Source organism: Mustela nivalis, assembly GCF_964662115.1.
Source record: "Mustela nivalis genome assembly, chromosome: 10".
NCBI lineage: Eukaryota > Metazoa > Chordata > Mammalia > Carnivora > Mustelidae > Mustela > Mustela nivalis.
The window spans coordinates 19,100,911-19,126,875 of NC_139029.1; the positions used below are offsets into that span (position 1 = coordinate 19,100,911).

Consider the following 25,965-nt stretch of genomic DNA (forward strand, 5'->3'; position numbering starts at 1 on the left):
TGAGATTACAACAAAGAAGTTACCTTATCAATAGCCCAATTTCCAAAGACACAGAACTCAGTTCCTCAAGCCCTAATGTCACCCTCCCCTCCATAAAAAAACCGAAGGAGGTGGAAGTAGAAGGAAAAGTAAATAAAGTTAAATTTCTTCTAAACCTAAATCTCATTAACAAGGATGCTTGATAGCATCAATGTAACATTCCACCAGACTTCCAATTGTCTTTACTTGATAGTAACCAGGCCTTCAATATCCTGATAGTATTCTTTGCCCCAATAGCCCTTCTGGACACCCTTTGTCCTCACTACCCAACTCCTGTGTATATAACCAGCTCTTCCTGCCCACGGGTCCTGTCCCCGTGCTTTAATAAACCACCATTTTGCACCAACGACGTCTTAAGAATTCTTTCTTTAGCCGTCGGCTCCGAACCTCCTCACCCCACTGAACCTGACTTAGGTTCTGGGACTTCATCAATTATGTTTTAAACATGTATCTATCTTGATAGCACATAAATAATTTAATTGGCTGTGTAATACTTCACTGTATGAACAAATGATAATTCATCCATCCTTTCCCCTACAGAAGGACAGTTAGGTTGTTTTGACCTTTTTTTTTTTTGCTATTATAAAAAGGCTGGAAGTCGTGTTCCTTGCCCATGTCTTCCTGTACACACGTGCAACAGTTCCTTTAAAATATTAGAAGTAAAACTTCTGGGTTATAGAACAAGGGCATCTTCAATTTTAGGTTGCCGATGCCTCCTTTTGTCCAGGAGTCCAATCCAGGGATGAAAACGGTTGTTATCAGTGACTAGCTCTGCAGAGCTGATCAGCTGGGGGATTATCTAGTGCACTTAAGAGAGGAAAAGGAGCTACCTTAATTGTCACCAGTCTTATTATTCAAATAATAATTGGTCTTCTTCCAAAAGCCAAACAAGAGAATATTAAATATGGACCCAATAAAACGATTGCTTCCACAGTATTCTGGACAAGTGATTATACATCCTATTCTTGAATACTATCAAAAACAGAGTTTACAACTTCCCAAAGAAGCTCAGTTCTAGAAGTAGGAAAATTTTCTCTTAAATTATTTAAAATTATCTAAAAACATTTCTGGCTGGGAGGGGTGCCTGATTCTGAACTTAATTAAGTCTCCTGTGAGCCTGTTTTTTCTACGTAAAAATGCGAGTAAGAATAATACCTAATTCAATCAAATGGGTTATGGGAATCAAATGAATTAGTGTGTGTGAATGTGTGCATACATAGATAAATGTATGCACATATACATATGCAAATGTATATATATGTATACATATGAAATATACTCATGTAGCATATACGCGTATATGTAGAAAAGAAAGAGTGCATGGGAGGGCAAGTGAGCTCCTGGTAGAAAATAATTATTTTTATTTTATATTATTTTTAAAGAAACTGAGCCACCCAGGCGTCCCAAGAATTATTTCTTGATCATTGGCTCCAGACCTCACTCCACTGAACCTCGCCTATATTCCAAAACCATACACTATCACCCATTCCTTACCAACAAAAGTTCATTCTGCCAACCATTTTTTACTATCTACTGTGCTAGGAGCCACAGGTACATCACCCACACTTCTCTGTTGGTATTTCTTTCTTTCTTTTATTTTTTTTAAGATTTTATTTATTTATTTGACAGAGAGAGATCATGAGTAAGCAGAGAGGCAGGCAGAGAGAGAGGAGGAAGCAGGCTCCCCGCTGAGCAGAGAGCCCGACGAGGGACTCGATTCCAGGACCCTGAGATCATGACCTGAGCTGAAGGCAGAGGCTTAACCCACTGAGCCACCCAGGCGCCCTCTGTTGGTATTTCTAAGAGCCCCATGTGACATTGCCGGCATAGAGCAAAGGTTTAAAACGGGAATTCTGGATTCAAATAATCTGGGTTTGAATCCCAACTGTACCACACTTCCTAGCTATGCAATTTGTGAGGACTGTTTAATTCCCTGATAAGAATTTCTCTCTCGTGATAAATACTCCACATATATTAGTTATTTTTCATTTTAATTGAGCCAGTGACCCCTAACCCGGCTTTCAGCCTGAGCCTGGGGAGCTATGGATAATTTCAGTTTTCTTCTAGTCCCAAAATTTATATTTTATATTCAGTGGAACATCTGTGGGGGAGACATCAGGAAGAATGACCCACATTTATAGGAGAAAAGCATTTCACAAAGCTGAATTCACAAGTAGGTTCTAACTCCTCCAAATGGGAAGAAATCACCCTTTGGGAGCTCACAGACTAATTTATATACTTGATGTGAGCAGAAGTAGGAAAAAAGCAACTCATGGAGTGATAAACATGGAACAAACACTGTGGATGGTAAATATACATAGTCCTTCCTGAGAGTAGGTGCTGCCTGGTTCTCACTGGAGGGAGAGGTAGTGTTCCAAGGTTCAGACTCTGGAGTAAGGCTGATTTAGGTTCAAATCCCAGTTTGGTTCCAGGCTCTGTGACCCTGGGCAAGTTGCTTTTAATCTCTTTGTGCTTCAGCTTTCTTTTCTTTTCTGCAAAATACCGTAAGAGTAGGAGTATCTAAGAAATTGTACTCAATACAGTGGGGACATGGTAAATACTAAATAAGAGAGAATTACTGTTATCTGACAAATGGCACCCACCCTATGGGTGAGTGCCAAGTTTCCATTCTCAGAAAATGATGACAATTTTTCCTTTTTCTGACCTGAGGCGCCTCATGGGTGGGGCCTGGTCTCTGCTTTCAGAAGTTACACCTGATGCCTCCCTTGTCACCTTGAGCACTTCCTTAGGACGGTGCCTCTTCTAGCAGACGTGGCACTCCACTAGGCTGGAACTGCCTTTTCCTTAGAGGGGGGAACAGTAGTGCCTCCACCAGTTAGTCTCAGAAGGACCTCATCTCTGTCTCTTTCGGTCAGCCTGAGGGTTTCCGTAGTGTGTGGTTGGCTCCCCTCCAAGCCACTCGGTTGTAGGACTGATTACGTTTTATCCTCTTTCTTCAGGCCCAGGAGCAAGAGTGAGGAATGTGCCACTCAGCAGCCCCCCAGGGCAGGAAAGAGTAAGAGGAAGCTGGGCTCTGGGGGATCGGGGGCATTGGGGCCCCAGCCTGAAAAGTCTCCCAGTTCACGGGCTCTGAGGAAGTCTTGGTGAGGCTCTCAGGAGACTGTGTCGGGCTCTGAGGGACAATGGGTGAGTGTTAGGGGTGTCCCAGAAGCAACGTGAGGTACCATTTTCCCTGGATGTGGGGTGGGAGGTGCGTCAGGGTAACTAATGGCAACTGGGCGGGGTGAGCCCACTGGGCAGGAGCTCTTCGACGGGGAAAAACTACGATTCCCAGGATGCCCTGGGGCTTAGCCCGGCTTTCCCGCCTGCCCACTGGCTGCGGGTCTGGCGAGCGCAGGAGTGGATTGGTCGCGGCGGTGCGGGGCTCCCCCACTAGCAGGTTAGTAGGCACCGCCGGCAGCAGACGTTGACCGGGCGCGCGGGGCGGGGGAGGGGCCCGGCTAGCCATTCTGGAAACCGCCGGACGCTCTCTCCGTAGCGTAGCCGCCGGCTGTGAGGCGCGGGGCGGAGGCGGAGACTGCGTGGCGCAGGCGCGGTGCTGGGCTTCTCCTGGGTCCCCAGACAGCTGGAGGAGATAAACAGAGGAGGAGGAGGGAGGGGAGTGCGTGTGTGAGAGCGCGCGAGGGAGTGTGAGTGTGTGTGAGCGCGGGTGTGAGGCGGTGCGCAGGGGCGGGCGGAGGCGCTGTCCGGCCCCGGCCAGGCGCCGGGCGGGGAGCATGGGAAGGGGCTAGAGCTGCCCGGGCCCCCCAGCCCCCTCCCCGGGATCCGCGCCCCCCCCTCCCGGGAGAGGGGCCGGGCCCCCCGGACGGACATGGGCTCCTGAAGTTGCGCCGCCGCTGGTCCTGGGAAGAGGCCTGACAGGTACTGGTAGCCACCGCCCCCTGCCCTCGCCGGGCGCCGAAGCGAGAACCGGCTCCCGCAGTCCCGGCACACGGGCCACCCGCTCTGGGCCGGCCGCAGCCTTGCCGGCCCGGGGGCCCTGAGGCCGCCAGCCTCGGGGCTCCGGGGTGTCCCGAGAGGGGGCAGGCCTCGCAGGGGCGAAGGGCAGAGTGGGCCGGGGGCGGGGTGGGGATGGAGGGCCGGCCGGGACGTGGGTGGTGGGGGAGGCTTTGGGAGTCCAGGGGGCTTTGCCAAGGGAGAGGTGGAAGTCATCCCATCACGGGACTTTTTTGCGGAGTTTTTGTTTGACATCTGATCTGGCGCCGGTCTCAGGAAGAAGGGGGCAGGTGGAAATGCCGGGAGGGCTACGTTGACCTGACCTGCTCTCTTAGTTTCCTGCTCTCCTGCTCTCGCTCTGTCTCGCTTGCTCTCGCGCTCTGTCTCTCTCTCTCTCTCTCTCTCCCGCTCTCTTTCTCTGTGAGTGAGTGAGTGTGTGTGTGTGTGTGTGTGTCCGTCCGTCCGTGGCCAGGCTTCTTGCAGCCGCAGATGCCTTCAGTGGCCCATCCTGGCACTAAGCAGAACTCCTAAGGTGTTTCCACCAGGCGACTGTAACGCCCTTACAGAGGGCCTTTACTTGGGAACGGGCTATTCAGTAACCCACTTAAAAGGGAAATAGGAAGTGTAGAATAGGAGAGAAACTGTGAACAATCAGGTACCAAGTCTTGTCACTGAAAGCTGCAGTGGGATGCCCCCACTCCTTGCCAGCCAGATTGACTTTGCTTAGTGACCTCTGCCTCTCCTCTGTAGGTGTACCACCAGGGACTCTAGAAAAGAGGTATCAGGACTTATGACTAAAGTCTGACTGCCTAATTTGACTATTTTCCTCAAAGTCCTTTTCTTCTGTGACTTTTTTTTTTTTTTTTTTTTTTTTAGAACTTCCTGAGGTAGTGGTAGAGAAACTTTAAAGTTTTCTTCTTAAGTTTATGAGTTTAGAAACCTGATAGGGTGTCTGTAACTTCCCCATTCTTCCCAAGGATGAGGTAGATGATCAGGGTAAAGTGGCAGTTAAGTGTTCCCTTTTAACAAAGCCTGAAACAGTTTTCAGAAGAAACTATTCAGAGGACACCTCCAGACTCAAAGACGTTATGAAATCTCTGCCTAGGGCACAGGTATGTCCAGTGATCTGAACGAAGCTTTTCTGTACCTTACAGCCCCTCCTGAGTGGCTAGAGTCTTCTTGAAGTGAAGGAACTATTTATGACTATTTCTGGATTGAAGATCTTGTCTGCTGAGTATAACTGGATCCTCTAGCGTAGACCAGGGAGTAACTAGAAAGGCTCGATTGGGCTGAAAATGTTGAGACTTAACAGTGGATTTCCAGTGCAGGTTGTTGTATTTCATTGGCAGACGGAGAAACATTTTCTGCCATAGTTTGTGATCCTGCTGCTTTAATACTGGGGTATTTTGACCTATTTGGGGACACTTATGTTCAAGCCACCTGTCAATTTGTAGAAGCAGTCTACAATTTTGGGTCAATTCTGAAGAATAACAGAACAACAATCCGTATTTCTGCCTAAGACCCCTTTCTTGGAGTTACTGAAAGGAAGAGAATATGTGTAGTAATTATGGTGATGGTATTAACATTGGCGATTTGCCACTTGGGGATTTTTAGAGTTGTCATGCAGCTGACAAATTTTCTAGCTGGAAGGAAGTCAGTAGTGACTCATGGGACATCAAATTAGGGTTTTTTCACACACCTAGACTTCAGGACCTGGAAGGATACAACTGAAGATTTTAAAGCCCTCTGCTAAACATCTTTGGACTTTGAGGGGCCAGCTGCTGCAAAGACCCAGAACTATGACTTCAACAATTTTTAAATTATTTTCTCATTATTTTCTTCACTCCTTTTTGAATTAGGGAGTGTGGCCCACATGTGCAGTCCTGGTTCTTAAAGAGGGAATCATAAACAACATGTAATATGGTGATACTTAGCTTTTTTGGGGGTCTCTGATTGAATGGTCCTAATTCCTTTCTTCTTTTATCCTTACCTTTCTGGATTCCACTGCATCTTTGGGCCACCATTGCAGAGGTACTCACGTAACTCCTTGGCTACAAAAACACAGGCCCTGGTATTTTCCATCAGAAACCAATTCCTTGGTGTTACATTTAATTGTGTATAGCTTTGAGAGATATTTACTAATTAGAATACATTCTAAGAAGTAACTGACATATATTGAGCGCCTGGTATATGTTGGGATGTGTGCTAGTTAGTGTTTTACTTTATCTAATTTAGCCCTCATAACTGCCAGTGAGGCAAAGATCATTTTCCCTATTATACATATGAAGATACAGGTACAGAGAGGTTAAATAACTTTCTTAAGGTCACACAGCAAATATAGGAAATATTTAGAATTCAAACCAGGGCCTGTCTCCTTTGAGGCTGTGATGCTTGAAGATCTGAAAGGACCAATGCTAACAGCTTGGGAGAACACAAAACCTGCCTTCAAGTATTTGAAGAACTGTTATGTAGAAAGAGAACTGGACTTTCTCTGTGTGATTCTGGGAAGCAGCACTAGGATCAAGGGATAGAAATTCCAAAAGAGGAGACGTTGGCTTGGTAGGAGAAAATTTGGCTTTCTAAAAGCAAAATCGACCACCCTGTGAGGGAATGAGTTACTTGTCATTGTAGGTATTCAAGCAGAGGCTTTTCCACTTCTTATAAAGGATTTGGTAGAGGAGTTCATACTTAATGTAGGTAACTGGACTAATTAGTTATTCAGTATTTTAAACCCTGTTATTACATGGAAATGTCAAACTCCTGCCATATTGATCTGTAAAAGAACTAACTCGTATTTCATACTTACTGTGTGCCAGGCACTTGTTAGATACTTTTTCTACGATATTTCATTTAATCCTTAGATCCCTATGAAGGAACTATCATTATCCCCACTTTATTAGTTTATTTGTCAGGGAGAGAGCACAAGCAGGGAGGGCAGTAGGCAGGGGAGCAGTAGCCTCCCCACGGAGCAAGGAACCCGATGCAGGACTCGATCCCAGGACTTTATAGACTCATGACCTGAGCTGAAGGCAGGTACTTAACCAACTGAACCACCCAGGCGTCCCTCATTACCCCCACTTTACAAATGAGGAAACTGAGGTTCCAGAAAGTTAAAAAAAAAAAAAACTAACCTGTTAGGTGACACAGCTAGAAGTAGGACTGATATTTGAACCTTTGTACCTTCTTAGCTGTGTAACGTAGGGTAAATCATGTGTCCTCTCTGAGCTTTAGTTTCCTTATATGTGAAATGAGATTTGTGACAGTACCTTCCTTGTAGTGGTTTTATGAGTACTAACTGTTGTAATATACACTTTTTGCTAGACCTCACTGATTGCCCTTGAGAGCCTGGGTTTGGGGTAAAAGGGTACCATTTTGTTTCTTTAGGGTGACACCCTGAGAATTCTGGGGTTTGCTCTGTGTACTATTTGTAATAGCTGCTGACTCCTTGAAGGGCTTTGTGGCATTAGTGACTAATACCTTAAAAACTTGAGGCTTGAGCCAGTAGGTTGGAGTATAGGAGGCAGTGTCAGAGGTCTTGTGGAAAAAAATTCCTCACCCTACTATAGAGTCAGATTCAGGGATCACTGTTTGCATTTTTATATTTAATGTCTTATTTTAAAATGAACAAGGTCACAATTGCCAGAGCTGTGATAGAGCTGGATGCCAAGAATAATAACCCTTAATCCTTCCTGTAGCCATCTGGGGAGGTATTAACCCCATTTTCTTGGGGAATGGGGCAGAGCAGGATCAGACGTTACCCAGGTAGCTATCCAGGGGCTCTCAGGACGTTGGCAGAATTTTATCCTTGTTCATAACCCCCCGATTCTATTTTCAGAAAGCACAAGACTGTGCTTTCCCATATACCTTTAGAGAGCCTTTCTTAGAATGGGAGTCAGGCATTTCTGGTCTTGGAGTTTCAACTTGAGCCCTCAGTTGAGCCCTGAATATTTGGGTACCGGTGGCCTGCCTGATTTCCTTCTTGAGTCAGACATCTGGATGTAACACAACTGCAACTGAGTTGGAAAGGAAGCATTTCCACACTGATTGGCTTAGTTTTCCTTAACTTCTCTGCTAGAAAGAAAGTTACAGGGTAAAACTTCAAAGACTTCCCTATGAGAGGTACGTTGAATCATGCCAAAATTTGGAAAGATGCAAGTTAAAGGAAAAATCCAAGACTGCAGATGCTCATATATACAGTAAGAGAGGACAGCATTTTCAAAGTATGCTCCCTTTGTCTACCTGTTCCCTTTCACTACCTTAAGGTAATTGTGGCCCTAGGAAAAAGCAGATAAATTAGCTGTAATCACTGAAAAGCATTGTTCTAAAAACATCAAGAAAAAAATTTCACAAAGCATGAATGTAGAGAAGCCATAGAGGTGAGTTTTCATCCAGAGTTTCCCACAAAGTGAAACATTTCTTAAGATAGACTTCACAGAGAAAGCTTTAGCCAACCCCATATGGAGTCATTTGAGCCAGGAGCCTCGAAGATGGCAAAGAACTTTTCCAAAGGTGCTTTGTTGATGGGCCTATCCTGCCAACCAAACCTTTCCCAGATGCTCTCCTTGTGCCAGCTTAGTCCATGACCCTGAAATACACCGGGAACTTTTTATGTTTTGACACTGGCAGAGTCAAGGTGATTTTGATTCCTTAGCCTAACCCTAAGGAATGCTAAGAGCTTCTTTGAGGTAACTGCTTGCACATGATCTGATTAAAAGTAGTAACTATTTTTTAGTTGTCAGTGACCTGGGTCTTAGAATTAAACTATCTAGTTTGATTCTCCATTTAAAAACTATAACTTTAGGCAAACTAACTTCTCTCCACCTCAGAGCTTTCATCTGAAATGTGGGGATAATAATAGTACCTGCCTCATAGGTTTATGAGCAATCTGTCAGAACACTAAGAAATGCTTTGAGAGCTTGTTTGGAGGTTCTAGCAGGGGAGCGCAGCTAATCGTATACCCTTGACGGAAGAATGCTCCTCTCCTCTGTCGGGGAAAGTTGTCCCCTTCCACCGAGCGGGGAGCTTCGGGAGGGACACACATGGAGTGGTGAGGGAGGAAGGGGACACCCGCCTAGCCAGCCAGATCAGCCAAATCAACCCTGGCGATCAACGGGGTGACAGATGTTGCAGCCAGATCGCCCTCACATCCTTAATAAATGCTTTGAAGGGGGCACCTGGGTGGCTCAGTGGGTTAATCCTCTGCCTTCAGCTCAGGTCATGATCCCAGGGTCCTGGGATCGAGCCCAACATCAGGCTCTCTGCTCCGCAGGAAGCCTGCTTCCCTCTCACTCTCTGCCTGCCTCTCTGCCTACTTGTGACCTCTCTTTTTGTCAAATAAATAAATAAAATCTTTAAAAAAAGAAAGAAAGAAAGAAAGAAATGCTTTGAAGGGGCACCTGGGTGGCTCAGTTGGTTAGGCAGCTTCCTTCAGCTCAGGTCATGATTCTGGGGTCCTGGGATTAAGCCCCACATCGGGCTTCCTGATGAGCAGAGATCCTGCTTCTCTCTTCACCTTCTGCCTGCCACTCTGCTTACTTGTGCTCTCTATCTCTCTGTCAAATAAATAAATAAAATCTTAAAAAAAAAAAAAAAGCAGTTCATTAAAAAAAGAAAGAAAGAAATGCTTTGAATGTTCCCTAAATATTTTTACCAGGCTTGGTATCAGGCATTTTACGTGTATAGCTCTTCACTCTCTGAAAGTAGGCATTATCGTCCTTGTTTTGCAGATTGGAAGCTGAGGTTTAGAAATGCGGCCACACAGAAAATAGGTGGCAGAACTAGGATTTGAACCTTAGGTCTGTTGGACTCCAGTGCCCAACTCTTTTTATTTTATTATGCTACTTGCAATGACCTTTATCCTTTGGAAGTGTATTTCTCTTCTATAGGATTGCTCCAATAGGTAGACCACTGCAAATAGAGTGAAAGGAAACTTGCATACATCTTTTGCATAATTCAGAATGTTGAAAGGGGGCCAGTGGTCACTCTGGTTGGGGGCATCTCTCCACAGTGAGAGGCTGCATGTTCAGAGGAAAAAGAATACAGATGACTGGGGTTCCATCTCCACTCTACTGCTCCTAGGAGTGTGTTCTTAGAATCATGGGGTAGAGGCATTGGAAGAAGTTTTGTAGCTCATCTCAGAGTCTGCCTCTCATTTTACAGATGGGGAAACAGTCTGAGAGAGTGAAACGCCTCACACAGGGTTTTTCAGCCAGTTAGAGGCAGAGCCCCTTCCTGGAGCACAAGATCCTAAATCCTGGTCCAGTGCTTATTCCTCAGTACTACATAGCACTGTGCTTCAGTTCTCCCTTGTTAAAAGGGATGATAATAGCTTCCTAGCTTCCTCACAGGATTGTTGTGAAGTTCAAGGTAAAAGCATAAATGAAATGATCAGCACTCTGATAGGTATATAGCACTGTATGTACACAAGATCGTCATGCTATCATTCATTCAGCAAGTACTTACTGGTGTCTGCTAAGCCTGCATCAGTCCTTGGAGACCTAGGAGGGTCAGTAGATTAATCAGATGAAGAGCTAGCCCTCAGGATTCTTTTAGTCTTTTAAAGAAGAGAAACCCCACAAAAATAATTACAGTTCAGGGCAGGAAATAGGCGAAGAAAAGGGTGAGAACTGAATTTTCCCAAGTTCTGATTTTGAGGCAGAGAAAAGAAAAGGGTTTGGGGACTTGATCTCTTATTGAGGTATAATTCATGTGCTATAACGTTTACCCTTTTAATGTATACAATTCTGCCCTTTTTAATATACCACAAAGTTGTGCATCCTTCACCTCTATCTAATTCCAGAACATTTTCATCATGCCCCAAAGAAACCCATATTCTTTAGCTATCACAACCACCGCAGTCACTCCCGTCTTCTTCCTCAATTCCAAGGAACCAGTAGTATACTTCCTGTCCCTCTAGCTTTTGCTATTCTTTTTTTTTTTTTTAAAGATTTTACTTATTTATTTGACAGAGACCCAGCTAGAGAGGGAACACAAGCAGTGAAGTGGGGGAGGGAGAAGCAGGCTTCCCAGTGTGGAGCAGGGAGCCCAACATGGGGCTCCATCCCAGGACCCTGGGATCATAACCTGAGCCCAAGACAGATGCTTAACGACTAAGCCACCCAGGTGCCCCAGCTTTTGCTATTCTTGACGTTTAATATAAATGGATTCATAAAATATGTGGCCTTTTGTGACTGACTTGTTTCAAATAATATTCTTTTTTTTTAAGATTTTATTTATTTATTTGACAGAGAGAGATCACAAGTAGGCAGAGAGGCAGGCAGAGAGAGAGAGAGAGGAGGAAGCAGGCTCCCCGCTGAGCAGAGAGCCTGATGCGGGACTCGATCCCAGGACCCTGAGATCATGACCCGAGCCGAAGGCAGCGGCTTAACCCACTGAGCCACCCAGGCGCCCTCAAATAATATTCTTAAGTTTCATCCCTGTTGCAGCATGAATCATTGTTTCATTCCTTTTTACAGCTGATTAATACTCGATTATATGGCTATATCACATTTTACTTACACATTTATGGACATTTACCATTGGTACACATACATTTGGGTTGTTTCTACTTTAGGGCTGTGAACATTGATTTATGAGTTTTTGTGTAGACTTATAGTTACTATATGACCTAGAAATTCCACTCCTAGGTATAACCTAAGAAAAATGAAAACATATTTAACTTTTTTTTTAAATTTATTTATTTATTTGTCAGAGAGAGAGCAAGCGAGAGCGAGCATAGGCAGACAGAGTGGAAGGCAGAGTCAGAGGGAGAAGCAGGCTCCCTGCAGAGCAAGGAGCCGGGATGTGGGACTCGATCCCAGGACGCTGGGATTATGACCTGAGCCGAAGGCAGCCGCTTAACCAACTGAGCCACCCAGGCGTCCCAACATATTTAACTTTTTAAGAGGAGGCTCTTTCTTTCCTTCTTTCTTTCCTTCCTTCCTCTTTTCCTCCCTCCCTCCCTCCTTTTCTTTCTTTTGAGAGGGAAAGAGGGGAGGGGTGGGGGGAAGAGGGAGAGGTAGAGAGAATCGTAAGCAGGCTCTGTGCTCAGTGGGGAACCCAGGATGGGATTTGATCTCGAGACCCTGAGATCATGACCTGACCCGAAAACGAGAGTCGGACACTTACCTGACTGAGCCACCCAGGCACCCAGAGAGGAAGCTTTTCTTAAACACTTTTTCCTTATTGTCATACTTATTAAGTATTTACAGTGTGACAGTTATCCTGTATAATCCTCACAGCATCTCTGAGGTAGGTGCTGTTGTTACCTTCATGTAACAGATGAAAAATAGCCAGTCTTTCTTGAGTGCTTACCACATGCCAGGTATTGTACTAAGTGTTTTGTAATGCATTATCTCATTAATGTTCCCAATAACCCTGTGAGGTAAAAATTACTATGTATACCTACATGACAGGTAAAACGATTAAAAAACAAACAAAAAACCCCCAGGAGCTTAAACGTAAATAATTTTACCCAAGCTCATACAACCTAGTATATAGTAGAACCAGATTCAGACTCATTTCTTTCAGTTTGAAGCAGGTTCCTAAGGGCTGTTTCTGTATTATTATAAAAACAATTAATGTTCACAACAGAATACTTGGAAAGTACAGAGGAACAGAAAAAAATACATTTATATATGTGCATATCACCTGTTGTCTTACCAGAGAGAAGACCACTGGCACATTTTTTATACATATCCTTGTTATAACATTGTAGATACGTACACTTCTAGGTTTTTTTTTCCCCTCCAGGGCTAAGATAGCTGTAGGTATGTCTTAAATTTGATTTTCTTAAATCTGGTTTTGTGTTTCATTAATCAGTCTTCCATGTTTTGAATGACTCTGTAATAAGAAAGATTTTTTAAAGGACTTTATTAGAAGGGCACTGACATGGCACAATTGTTTAAGTGTCTGAGTCTTGGTTTGGGCTCAAGCCATGACCTCAGAGTCATGAGATCAAACCCTGCATCAGACTCCACACTCAGCATGGAGTTTGCTTGAGATTCTCTCTCCCTCTCTCCCTCTGCGCCTCCTGCTCACGCACTCTCTCAAAAATAAATATTTTTTAAAAGAACTTTATTAGAGAGAATTTCAAATATATACGAAGTAAACAGAATATTGAACTCCCATATATCTGTTATCCTATTTCAACAACAGTCAAAATTCTGCCATTCTTATCTGTACCTCCTCTGCTTCTCACTTCCATTCTATTTTTTTTTAAAGATTCTATTTATTTATTTGATAGACAGAGATCACAAGTAGGCGGAGAGGCAGGCAATGAGAGAGGGGAGGAAGAAGGTTCCCTGGCGAGCAGAGAGCCCGATGTGGGGCTCGATCCCAGGACCCTGAGACCATGACCTGAGCCGAAGGCAGAGGCTTTAACCCACTGAGGCACCCAGCTACCCCTCCATTCTATTTTTTTAAGTAAAATTTACAAATATTAAAATTTGCTAATCTTGATTGTGCAGTTTTGACAAATGGATATACTTATGTAACCCATCTCCCCAATACTCATGTGACCATAACTCTCACCACTATGTAGAACCTTTCTGTCACTCTAGAAAATCTCAGGTGTCCTTTCCTTGTCGATCTCCATGCACCCAAGCAACACTCTTTTTTAAACTATATTTTTGCCTATTCTAGAACTTCATATACAGTTGACTCTTGAACAGTGTGGGGGTTAGGAGTACCAACCCTGTGCCCCTCCATGTAGTCAGAAATTCACATATAACTTTTGACTTCATCAAAACTTAGCTACTAATAGCCTTCTATTGACTGGAAGCCTTACTGATAACAATTGACACATGTTTTGTATTAAGGATTATAAACTGTATTCTTATAATAAAGTAGAGAAAATAAAATTTTATTAAGAAAATCATACACTTACAGTACTATACTGTATTTATTGAAAATAATCCACATATAACTGGATGCACATAGTTCAAACTTGTGTTGTTCAAAGGTCAACAGTAAATGGAATCATATAATATGTACTTTTTAAAAAGATTTTATTTATTTATTAGAGAGAGAGTGAGCTGGGGAGGAGCAGAGGGAGAGGGACAAGCAGGCTCCATGCTGAGCACAGAGCCCGAGAGGGGCTCAGTGTCACAACCCTGAGATCACAACCTGAGCCAAAATCAAGAGTCAGAACCAACTGAGCACCCAGATACCCAGGCACCCCTGGTATGTACTTTTTTATGTCTTGCTTGCTCAGAATATGTGAGATTCACCCATATTGTTAGCTGTATCAGTAGTTCCTTTTAAAAAATATAATAACTTTGGGGCATCTGGGTGGCTTGGTCATTAAGTCTCTGCTTTGGGCTCAGGTCATGATCCCAGGGTCCTGGAATCAAGCCGGCATCAGGGTTCCTGCTCAGTGGGGAGCCTGCTTCTCCCTCTCCCTCTGCCTGCTGCTCCCCTTGCTTGTGCTATCTCTGTCAAATAAATAAAATCTTTTTTAAAAAGTGTGTTAAGGATGTGGATAAATTGGAATCTTGTACATTGCTGGTGAAATTGTAAAATGGTGCAGCCACTATGGAAATCAGTTTGGCCATTCCTCAAAAAAGTTAAATGTAGCATTACCATATGACTCGGGAATTCCACTCCAAGGTATATACACAAAAGAATTGAAAACAGGTAGTCAAACAGATAATATATACAAATGTTCATAGCAGCACTATTAACAACAGCCAGCAGATGAATGGATAAACACTATGTGATAATAGCAGTGCAATGGAATAGTATTCAGCCATAGAAAGGAACAAAGTACTGATAACGTGCTAGAGTAATGGACCTCAAAATATTTCATAAGTGAAAGAAGCCAGTCACAAAAGGCCACATATTGTAGGATTTTATTTATATGAAATATAATTTTATATCTATCATATATAAATTTATATTAAAATTGTATTTTAAATCCTATATAAAATTATATAGGATAGGTAAATTCATAGATGTGGAAAGTTAATTGGTGGTTGCCAGGTATGAGGAGGAGGATGGAAGAGGGACTGGCTACTTAATAAGTATGATTTTCTTTTGGTGCGATGGAAATGTCTTGGAACTACCTAGAAGTGATGGTTGCATAACACTGTGAGTGTACTAAATACCACTGAATTGTACACTTAATTTTTTTTTAAAGATTTTATTTATTCATTTGACAGAGAGAGATCACAAGTAGATGGAGAGGCAGGCAGAGAGAGAGAGAGAGGGAAGCAGGCTCCCCGCTGAGCAGAGAGCCCGATGTGGGACTCGATCCCAGGACCTTGAGATCATGACCTGAACCGAAGGAAGTGGCTTAACCCACTGAGCCACCCAGGCGCCCTGAATTGTACACTTTAAAATGGTTAATTTTTATTATGTGAGTTTCACTCAAATTAAAAAAAAAAAAAAGGAAATACATATCCTTTAGCTATTACTACTCTAAACCCCATCCCCCCAACCCCAAGGAACCACAAATCTTCTATTTCTGTAGATATGCCTATTCTGGGCCTTGCACGTAAATGGAATTATAGGCATCCCTTGATTCTTGAAAGTTCACATTATGCCACTTCACTTTTATGAAAGACCTACGTTTAGCACCTTTTTCTCGCTAACCGAAGGAAATATGAAGAGGATTTTTGCTTTTATGAAAAGGGTGAAAATCAGATACTTCGTCATTTGTTTTGCCATGAGCCCATTACAGAGGCAGCGCACACCCTGAGAATCGAGGATGGCAGCCCCCAGCTTCTCCCCTGGGAACTACACTCCACATCAAGCCACCATAGCTTTGAACTCTGAGCCTCTGTGCTTTATCTTCATTTAGTGTTTTTTTTTGTTTGTTTGTTTTTTTATCCGTTAGCAAGATGATAGCGGAAAAGCCCAAGAGAGGTTTTTTTGGGGGGTCGGGGAAAGCTCAAAAACTTTCCATATAAACTAGTGGTAACTGCTTCTTCACTTTATGTCATTGCAGCTTAGGATAGATTTCATAGGAATGCTTTACTTTTGGATAGCTGGAGAAACCTGTATACGGCTCAGCTCATGGCCTTCTTTCACTTAGCATAATGTCTTCAAGGTTCACCCATATTGTAACACGTATCAGCACTTCATTGCTTCTTATGGTCAGATAACATTCCATTGTATAGCTACATCACATTTTGTTAGTCCATTCATCAGTTGATGAGCATTTGGGTTTCTGCCTTTTAGCTATTATGAATAATCCTGTATAACCCTTCTGGTATGGAGTTGTATGGAGTTCCTTCAGCAGAAGTGAGAAAGTCATCCCACTTTGTGTGCCCCACCACCCTACAACGGAATCCCCAGTGTCAGCTTTGTCGCTCTGGTAGGGAAGGAAGTAAGGGAGAAATGTAACCATGGCACTGCGTATAGATCAGGAGCTAAGTCTTACTGGAGTTCAGATTTGGCTGATAATGTCTGTTGAGCACCTACTGTAATCCAGGCACTATTTTGTACCTTCATATATATTTGATCACTTTTATTCCTCACAACAACCAATTGAAGTCGATGAGCATCCCCATATTACACATGAGGAACTTGAAACTCAGAAAGGTTGAGTAACTTGCCTAAGTAGGTACTAATTGGTACAAGGGGGCTGGACTTCAGGCCCAAGTGCCTAAGTATTTTAAATCTGCTTCCCTTTATGCTACATTAACTAGAGCCCAACCAAGGACTGTGGCACACCTGAAATGGGTGGTTCCTCATGTTTATTTTGGAAATTACCATTCAATCATTGGTTCCAGGTGAGTAATCTTTGCCAGGTGTACTTTGTTCTAAGGCTTGTTAACCTTGGGCTATTATATTACTGATACCCTTTGCATTATGAAGGAGATTAATTCCTCCAAATTGAGCTGTTAAATGAATTTTCTTACTAGCCTCCTTTATAATATAGAGGTCTGCCTATGGAAGAAAAGTTCCAAATAGCCTGAGTTTTAGGTTTTGTTTTTTTTTAAAGATTTTATTTATTTGACTGATAGAGATCATAAGTAGGCAGAGAGAGTGGAAGGGAAGCAGACTCCCTGCTGAGCAGAGAGCCCAATGTGGGGCTCGATCTCAGGACTCTGAGATCATGACCAGAGCCGTAGGCAGAGGCTTTAACCGACTGAGCCATCCAGGCACCCCCCCCAATAGCCTGAGTTAAAAGTTTGTAGAGTGGATAGCGTTAGGTGGTGACATGCTACGCATTTTAGGCTCAAAGAGTAGAATACCTTTAGGGAGGAGTATCTTGCGCATGGCAGCTCATATTTTCTTTGTAACATTATGTCATATGTTTTCCTCTGTGCCTTTTAGTCATTTTTATGTTTTTCATATTCCCAGAAACTAGCTTCCTTCTTCCTCCTTTTATTGAGTGTCAACTAGAGCCAGCCTCCAGTATCCTCAATGACAGCAGATGCCATTCCTAAACCTTTGTACTTTAGCTAGAGAGATTTTTTATTGAGCTTTCATGTTCTGCAAATTAGCCTTCAGTGTCATTAGAGCTTTAAGGGTGAACATAAAGGTATACTCAGTTCACTGTGCTAGTCTTAGAATGAAGAATACACATATAAAGTTGCTTGTGGTCTGTTACTGTCCTAGTTTTTTTTGCTGGTGATTTACATGTCTCCTTTCTTGCTCTCCTGCCATGTTTATTTATTTATTTTTTAAGATTTTATTTATTTATTTGACACAGACAGTGAGAGCAGGGACACAAACAGGGGGAGTGGGAGAGGGAGAAGTAGGCTTCCTGCCTAGCAGGGAGCCCAATGCGGAGCTCGATCCCAGCACCCTGGGATCAAGACCTGAGCCGAAGGCAAATGCTTAATGACTAAGCCACCCAGGTGCCCCTCCTGCCTTATGTTTAGTTTGTTTCCCCTCCTGTCATTTTTGTGCTTTCTTCTAAGATGTATGAATAAATGAGTATAAATAAGATTTAATTTATTATTCCTATTGTTCCTTTTGAATTTACTGTCCTAGCTATTCATTTTGGTCCTTCGGTTAAATTAGCCTTTTTCAGTCTATCTACGGTATTAATGGTCACAATAGCCTTGATGCTATTGATATATTCAATTCATGACAACTATATGAAGTGCTCTTGAAGAGAAGGGGCTGTGTTTGGCTGCTGCTTTGCTGTTTTTTCAAAGTCAAGTGTGGTGCTGACATAATAGGCATTGAAATGTTATCTTATGGATTCTTGAAGTCACTTATTTCAGTCTTTTGCATCTCAGCAGAACTGAACATATAATTTGCATACTGCACCAGAGATAGAAATCCCCTCAATATAGTCTTTTCTAGTGTTTAATCATAAATATATGACTTCCTTTCTTCGAATTCCAAATGTCTCCATCATGTCGTTCCATATCTGTGAGTTCTCTTTGTTCTATAGAATTGACAATTCCAGAACACGCTTTAAAATAATGCTTTTAAATTTTGACTGTGATTAAATCTCCTCATATTCAAATAACTGTTCCTTTATTGATTTGAATATTTGTGTTTGAGAGATTTTTTAATCAAAGTATGAAACTGATTATGCCCCCTATAGATTTGGGGGTATTTCCCACCTAATGTAAACCTTTTAAGTAAATCTCTACTTAGAAGGGTTTCCAGTTATGCTTGCCTGCCTAAAAAAGTTTGTGGAAGGCACTGAATCCATGTTGCTTGAAAGAGGGGAGATGGGCTGTGCTCTAGAATGAACTGTCTGCTGGTGTGCTACCATTTCTTCTCAGGATGGGAACAGAAATGTTCACCAAAATACTGAGCAGTAGTTGTATTAAATTTGATATTTTGATTTTTAAACCTCTGCCAACCAGTCTGATACTGTATTAAATCCTACTTTCCATTTTACCATTTACCTGACTTGTAGTGAGGGTTTTTTATATTTGTCTATTTTCTCTGCTTTTTCACTTTTTTTGTTCCTTTTAGTTTCTCTAAGTATGTACCTATCTTAGCTAAAGTCCCTTGCCTTTGATTCTCTGATTTCTTAGGTGCTGTGTCTTTGATCCCAGTCAGTATTCCCCCATGTCTAGTCCAGTACCTGGTACTTGGTACAAACCAGGTTAATAATTTAGGCAAATTAATGAATGAGTAGGAACAACTTAGTTGATTCATAGTGATCATTACTCTAGGAAATTATGTACCCTAATAATTTATTCTCATATACAAAGTGTTTAAGAGTGTACATACAGCTCTGGTTTGAGTCCCTGCCCCAGCTTCACTTATTACCTATGTGACATTGTGAAAATTGTTTCATGTCATGACTCTGTTTCCTTTTCTGTAAGATGATGATAGTAATAACATCCACCATACAAGCTTTTTGAACCAGTCTTCCCCTTAACAGTGGTGGTTCTCTCTCCTCAGAAGCAACCTCCCCAAGTCCTTTGTGACTTCCTGTCATTCGTGTTTCAGCTTGATTGTCATCTGAGGGCTACTCTGTTATCAGGAGGGATTTGTAGGTGTAAGCAACAGAAACCAACTCTGGCTGATTTTTGAAAGGTTATAAGGGAAACTCACAAAATATCAAGGAAGGCCACAAAGCCAGGTTTGAAGAATGAGCTAGATAGAACAAGGGAAGTTGGGTAGCAACCAGGACTTTTAGCCAAAATCATTCACAGAACCAAACCATGAGGTCACTGCTGACACTTACACAGCTTACACCATTACTACCAGCTGACTGGGCTTTACTGGCTACTATAGCCACACCTTGCTGCCAGCATGAACTCCCTCCCTCTGGTCCTCTGATTCTCTGATACCAGATCCCAGTAAAGGTCTGGGGCTGATGTGTCGGGTTGGAACAGCCTGGGCCATATGCATGCACTCTAGCTGTAAGGGACCTCAGAGAATCTTAGTCTCTGCCGTTCCCACCTCATAGTGGGAGGCATTCTGTCTTCTGCCAGACTACTGGGTGGGAGACTCCCAACTTATGGAAGGGTTTCAAATGCTGAGCAGCTAGAAAACGGCACAAATATGTACTTCATCTTCTTTGACCTCACATGTAAAAGTAACCCATCAATCACTTTAATATCAACTTTTTCTTTTTTCATCACAGCACTTTTCCCTATTGGATATATTCTTACTGTATTTGTATTATTGTTTATTATCTGTCCCCTCCTCCTAGAATGTTAGTACCAAGAAATTTAAGGAACTTTTGTTCACTGCTGAATCCCCTGGGCCTGGAATACTACCTGGCATACAGGAGAAGCTTCTTGTGCTCATTTATGAGCCGAAGAATGAATAAATATATAAAGCCATTAGCACAGTTCTGGTACATAGTAAATGTACATTTGGCAACTTACTATTTCTTAGGAGATAAAAGTACTTATATTCTTTTTCACTTAAATTCAATTAATTAACATATAATATATTATTTGTTTCAGTGGTACAGGTCTGTGATTCATCAGTCTTATATAATACCCAGTGCTCATTACAACACGTGCCCTTCCCAGTGTCCATCACCCAGTGACCCCATCTCTCCACCCTTCTGTCCTCCAGCAATCTTCAGTTTGTTTCCTGAGATTAAGAGTCTTTCATGGTTTGTGTCCCTCTCTGGTTTCATCTTGTTTCATTTTTTCCTTTCTTTCCCTATGATCCTTTGCTTTGTTTCTTGAATTCCACATATCATTGAGAGCATACAATAATTGCTTTTCTCTAATTGACTTATTTTGCTTAGCATAATACCCTCTAGTTCCATCCATGTTGTTGAAATGGCAGGATTTCCTTTTTATAGCTGCATAATATTCCATTATGTGTATATACAACACATCTTCTTGATCCTTTCATTTGTCAATGGGCATCTGGACTCTTTCCATAGATGGGGTGTTATGGACATTGCTGCTATAAACATTGGGGTGCAGGTGCCCCTTTGCATCACTACATTTGTGCCTTTGGGATAGATACCCAGTAGTGCAATTCCTGGGTCGTATTGTAGCTCTACTTTCAACTTTTTGAGGTACCTCTACTATTTTCCAGAGTGGCTGCACCAACTTGCATTCCCAACAGTGTAGCAGGGCTCCCTTTTCTCTGCATCCTCGCCAACATCTGTTGTTTCCTCACTTGTTAGTTTTAGCCATTCTGATTGGTGTGAGGTCGTATCTCATTGTGGCTTTGGTTTGTATTTCCCTGATGCCAAGTGATGTTGAGTATTTTTTCATGTGTCTGTTGGCCATTTGGATGTCTTCTTTGGAGTAATGTATGTTCATGTCTTCTGCCCTGTTGTGACTGGATTATTTGTTCTTTGGGTGTTGAGTTTGGTAAGTTCTTTATAGATTTTGGATACTAGCCCTTTCTCTGATGTGTCATCTGCAAATATCTTCTCCCATTCTGCTGGTTGTCTTTTGGTTTTGTTGACTGTTTCCTTGGCTGTGCAAAAGTTGATCTGGATGAAGTCCCAATAGTTCGTTTTTGCCTTTGTTTCCCTTGCCCTATGGAGACGTGTCTAGCAAGAATTTGCTGTGGCTGAGGTTACAGAGGTTGCTGGTTGTGTTGTCCTCTAGGATTTTGATGGATTCCTGTCTCACATTTAGGTCTTTCATCCGTTTTGAGTCTGTTTTTGTGTATGATTTAAGGAAATGGTCTAGTTTCATTCTTATGCATGTAGTTGTCTAGTTTTCTCAACAACATTTGTTGAAGAGACTGTCTTTTTTTATGGATATTCTTTTCTGCTTTGTTGAAGATTAGTTGACCATAGTATTTATATTCTTTTAAAAATAACATTAAATAAAAAACAACATTACCGGGCGCCTGGGTGGCTCAGTGGGTTAAGCCTCTGCCTTCAGCTCAGGTCATAATCTCAGGGTCCTGGGATCGAGTCCCGCGTCGGGCTCTCTGCTCATCGGAAAGCCTGCTTCCCTCTCTCTCTCTCTGCCTGCCTCTCTGCCTACTTGTGATTTCTCTGTGTGTCAAATAAATAAATAAAATCTTTAAAATTAAAAAAAAAAAATTACCTGCATTATATCATTTGACCTTTTTAGTCTTCCAAGAAAAAAGGTGTTGGGGGTGAAGCATATGGGCCTTTTTCTGGTGAGGCATATGTGGCCCCTTCAGTGTGTGCCTGTGAGACACAGCAGTGAGCGCCTATGTGGAGAGCCTGAGATTTGACCAAGGCCACCTCCTTATTATTACCAGATATTCTCACTGACTTTAGTGTTCTTTCTCTTACAATAAATCTCACCCTGTATTCTTGGTGATTGTGAGGGAAATTACTGTTGCGTATTTTGGGGGGGGGAAGAGGAGGTTGACCATTATATCACAAAGCAGAGCCATAAACATAATTGCAGGCCAGCATTAGTGTATGCCGATTTGTCCAAATTCACATTTTTAATTTGGTGGCCTGAGACCCCTAGGAAAGTTTCCATGATACTATAGCTGTTCCCAGTTGGCATCCTTAGGTGTTTTTCATGGTTACATGTTTTGTGATCCTAAACAGTGCCAGTGACTTACATATCTCCCTGGTGATGCTCACTAAGATGCAATGCTAGATGTCTCCCACATTATGGGAAAGGCTTTTGCCCTTTTAAGAGCTTATGATCCCAAAAGATATCATTTTGATGTATTTGCATAAACCCCAAAGAACTTGGGCTGAATGGGAACATCTAATCAGGTAGCAGGATTTTTATTGTCCTACTGTGTGCCTAATGCTAGAAAAAAATCTGCAATAGCAAAGTGTTTATATAGAGTTCTTTTGTGATTAAATATCAAAGGAAAAGAAGGAGTCTGCTTACAGATCAGGTGGAGAGATGATTTCAGGAGGGTGTGCTAGGAATCTATAGGGGTGCCACTGATGGAAAACCCGGGCCAGGAGATCGAGAAGTGGTCTTGGGAATCCTACTGGCTTAGGGGGTTGGCAGAGAGGCTTGGCCCTGAAAGCCATCATCCCAGCCATACTGGGGAAGAAAGACTAAACTTCCTGTGTAGCTTCAGTGGTGGAACCAGAACCAAAAGTTGGAAATAACAGGGAGCAGAACTTTCTTTCAAAGCCTAGTGGGGTTTTTTGGCTCTAGCATTCCTTTTTTTTTCTTCTTTTTTTTTTTTCTGATTTCAATATTAATGTGATTTTATAGAAGAGAATTGAAAATATCACAAAGCAGAAGGAAAAAAATCAGTCACACTACTATTCAAAGATGGCTGTTGTTGGGACGCCTGGGTGGCTCAGTTGGTTAAGCCGCTGCCTTCAGCTCAGGTCATGATCCCAGCGTCCTGGGATCGAGTCCCACATCGGGCTCCTTGCTTGGCAGGGAGCCTGCTTCTCCCTCTGCCTCTGCCTGCCACTCTGTCTGCCTGTGCTCACTCTCGCTCCTCTCTCTCTGACAAATAAATAAATAAAATCTTTAAAAAAAAAAAAAGATGGCTGTTGTTATATTTCCTTTTTTATTTTTTAAAGATTTTATTTTTATTTATTTATATTATTTGTGAGAGAGAGAATGCAAGAGAACACAAGCAGTGGAGAGGGAGAAACAGGCTCCCTGCTGGAGGGAGCCCTTTGCGAGGCTCAATCCTGAATTCATGACCTGAGCTGAAGGCAGACACTTAACCAACTGAGGCACCCAGGTGCCCCATTTATATATTTCCTTTTTAATTTTTTATTTTATTTTTTAAAAAATATTTTATTTATTTATTTGACAGAGATCACAAGTAGGCAGAGAGGCAGGCATAGAGAGAGGGGAAGCAGGCTCCCTGCCAAGCAGAGAGCCCGATGTGGGCTAGATCCCAGGACCCTGAGATCATGACCTGAGCCAAAGGCAGAGACCTAACCCACTGAGCCACCCAGGCACCCCTGTATTTCCTTTTTAAAACACAGTTTTGGTAGTAGTATTTATTAAAAAAGCATCATGTTATCATATAAACATTTGGTGTGATGTAAGGATTTTTCCTTCATAAGTAGCGTAGCATTTTTTTAATAAGTAGCATTTCTAATTCTGCTTAATATCAAATGACTATGCATTGTTTAGCCATTACTCTATCATTGGAAATTTGGGTCCTTTTAATTTTTTTATTTTTAGAAAATCTGTGATGGGTAGAACATGTAATTCTTGATCTCAGGGTCCTGAGTTTGAGCCCCACGTTGGGCATGGAGCCAACTTAAAAAAATAAAATAAAACAAAATCTTTGATGAATATGCTTGGGTATAGAAGTTTTGTGTTTCTTGTATTTTGCATTTTCTACTGATAAGTTCTAATAAATAAAATTAGTAGGTTTTTCTAACCATCAGAGTTTATAACAAAGGAGTACTTTGCTTCAAGAGGTGAAACTGAAAGCCTACCTACCAGGATATTGAAGAGGGATTTCTTTATCACATTGAATCTTAGACATGATCACCTTTACCTTTCCTGTCCACCTTAGAGGGTTTTGTGAATCTATTAGAGGGTTTAGTGTTGTCTGTGATACTGATTTAGTTTTGGGGAGAGCCAAGATGAGGGTCGAGGGTTCAAAGTATAATTAAAAGACTGGTTGCCACAGATGCATACTGAGCAAGTGAAACTTGACATCTATCTTGCTACATGTCTTAGTCTTATTTTCAGGATATGCTCCCATCTTCCTTCGTACTTCTATCCAGCCCTCCATTTTCTGGTGAGGCATACGTGACCTCTTCAGTGTTTGTTGCTTCTGTGGCTCAGATTCATTGTTTCCCCTTTCCCACCCTTTTCATCTTCCAAAGGCTCTTCAGCACTATGTAGCAGGGCCAATTCACTGTGTTATAAATCATAGGCAATAGCCAGTTCACTAAGTAGGCTGTTGGAACTGTTTCAGGGGATAGAACTAGGGCCCTGAAGCCACCCTATTCCATCCCTTAAGGTTTGATGGTTTTTTTTCCCCCCAGGTAATTAAATGTGTGTCTTGTGGACCTGGGCTTGGCTGGAATGCTCAAGGGTCCTGAAGATCCTTCTATAGCTTCCTGCTGTTGAATTCCATTAAGAGAAGATGGCAAAAGTCAACATAACTAGAGACCTCATCCGTAGGCAGATCAAGGTAAGCACCTTAGACGTTTGTACAAGAGCATGAGGTTCTTTCTTCCTAACAGACTGGAGAAGAAGCTGAGGTCTGAAGACCTTGACTTGCCTGAAGTCACACAGCTACTTAGTGGCAGACCCAGGACTAGAATCAGGGTCTCTTGACTCCCATCTTCTTTTGCCCACGAACATGGAACTCATGGAGACTCCTCTGTCCTAGTGCTTTGTACCTGGGCTGCTGAAATTAATGAAAGTTGGTGAGGGAAGGGAGCCATCTGTGTGTTGTGCATGTGCATACACAACTGTGTGTGCATATGTAGGTTTTTGTGGGGGGCGCTACAGCAGGAGAAAATACGGCATCTTCATGTTGTTCTAGCTGCCGAGTTGTGCACAAAACAGAACCTGGAAGAGTCTTAGTCCTAGTTCAGCTTAAACTCTTCTTTTCTTTAAGGGTCTCCTGCACCTGAGCTAAGCAGTTGGTACATTCTGTGAGATGAATGAATGACCAGGCAGTCAAGTCAAGCAGGGTAGCCCAGGCTTTGTTAGGAGCACAGGGATTGATTGATTGATGGATTGATTGATTTTTTTTTTTTTTTTAAAGACCACAGGGATTTAATGGAAGAGTTTCCATCAAGGCTTGATGTGCTTCTGTAGTAAGAACCCCAAGCTGGGATCAGGAGCTTAAGACCCTAATTACTTATAAGACTTGAGTCATTTTACTTCCTTTTGTTTTCTGTTGTTAAATGATAATAATGTCTGCCTTTGGGCAGATCATAGAGAATGAAATCTGAAAGTTCCTTGTAAAGGTTAAGTGCTAAAAAATTTTTTTAATTAAAAATCTTTAAAAAGTCAGTGGCATGCAGCATATGCTGTGATCATCATCTAAAAGGATTGAGTATATGCCTCTACATGAGCTGTGTACTTGGTGCACATCAATCTGTTTCATGTATTTTTTCCCCCGCATCCCTGAATCCTTTGGAGGCTTTGTCCATTTGTGGGTTTTTTTGTAATTTCATTGGACTGGATGGCCCTCAAGGGCAAGGACCATTTCCTAGAGGCA

At 42.4% G+C, this 25,965-nt stretch overlaps 1 protein-coding gene and 1 long non-coding RNA gene across 5 annotated transcripts in view; both read left to right on the forward strand.

Annotated features, from left to right (window-relative positions):
• The window catches only part of LOC309841656, a 963,915-nt gene that overhangs the window by 544,394 nt on the left and 393,556 nt on the right, over positions 1-25,965 (forward strand). The window lies entirely within an intron of this gene.
• Positions 3,537-25,965, forward strand: part of WDTC1 (WD and tetratricopeptide repeats 1) — a 69,453-nt gene continuing 47,024 nt past the window's right edge. For 2 of the 4 annotated variants that reach the window (XM_082684816.1, XM_082684815.1), the window contains exons 1-2: positions 3,540-3,921; positions 24,776-24,994. The gene's annotated coding sequence lies outside the window, so the exon portion shown is untranslated. Of the gene's footprint in view, positions 3,922-24,775; positions 24,995-25,965 lie in introns of all 4 variants that reach the window. The other 2 variants (XM_082684817.1, XM_082684813.1) reach the window with 2 other exon arrangements.